Source organism: Microcaecilia unicolor, chromosome 1, assembly GCF_901765095.1.
Source record: "Microcaecilia unicolor chromosome 1, aMicUni1.1, whole genome shotgun sequence".
In the NCBI taxonomy this organism is placed as follows: Eukaryota; Metazoa; Chordata; class Amphibia; order Gymnophiona; family Siphonopidae; genus Microcaecilia; species Microcaecilia unicolor.
The window spans coordinates 65,684,750-65,686,050 of NC_044031.1; positions in this window are offsets into that span (position 1 = coordinate 65,684,750).

Below are 1,301 nucleotides of genomic sequence, written 5' to 3' on the forward strand. Positions count from 1 at the left end.
CAACAACAAACCAATTTGTACATGGTAATGTTGCTGGCCTGGGAAGGTTCTAGCAGGGTATTGGTCAGTTATAAGACTAGCGCAGTAGGCTCTTGATGGGAAAACAAGTGGTTAGAGATAGCAAAACGGTTATTCAGACATGAAGAACAGAATCTGTTCTGCTCAAGTTTGTTCTTTATGTACCGAAAGATTTATTATGAAAATAGAAAACCATAATAAATTAGCTAGCATTCTCAGAAGTTAGACAGCTAGTGCAACTAATGACGTGCTGTATTTGGGTTTTCTGTATGTATAAAAATCTGCTGTTTTTTTGATGGGCCGATAATGTTTTCCCCCAAAGTGCTATCGTCCAATCTAGCAATTCAATTGAGCAACAGAAATTAAGTGCGTGCTATGGTGCACCTTTTTGACAAATTACTAGTGATCGGGCATGGTTATGTATTATAGTGGTATACATAAGTGCCTATACCAGTGCTACAGTTGCATGTCGGCCTGGTTTGTATAACAGATGCAAGATCTAACTTGCTGTAAATAAGTCTGAAAATGTATGTTCTGCAGTGTCGGAAGGCTGACAGTTCAGGAGCTATGGGGGAGATGTCTTCATGCCAGCGTGTTACCCACATGAGTCTAGTTCGTCACACATGTAAAGTCATACATACTGGAATGGAATTTTACTCCCCCCCCCCCCCCCCCCCCCCCCCCCCCTCGTGTTCAGTAGTATGCAGTCAGTGGTTCAGAAGAGATTGGGAAGGGGGTTCACTCGCCCAACATTGGGAGCAAAGCACCCGTCTTCCCAGTGTCCCGTCTTTATTTCATATATATAAAGGATGCAGCCATGATATGTTGTTGTGTTTGCAAAAGCTAGGTGTAATTTGCATGCATACCTCTTTTTCCTATATCACCTGATCATATATGTCCATGAGCTCTCTTTTTCATCAAGCACTGCCATTTCCTCCCCTCACCCTCCCCACTGACAGTGTGGCTTGGATCTCTTTCAGGGACAGAAAACTAACAACTTATAGCAGCAGCTTCAGAGAGCATTTTCCATCTCACAGATAGGCTGCAGAGAATACCTTCTCCTGCTTTAGACTTAATCCCGCCCACCCTACCCCTCTACCCACCCACCCCTAGAGTGACATGTCCTATCAACCCACTCATTACTTTACCTCACCCATTTCTATTCTTCTATCACCTTCTCCCACTACTCCAACCAGAGTTACACCTAATCACACTGACCACCCTTCAATATCTTCAGTCCTTCTGTGACTGTTCTCTTGTGCTTGACTGCTTAAATATTTTAA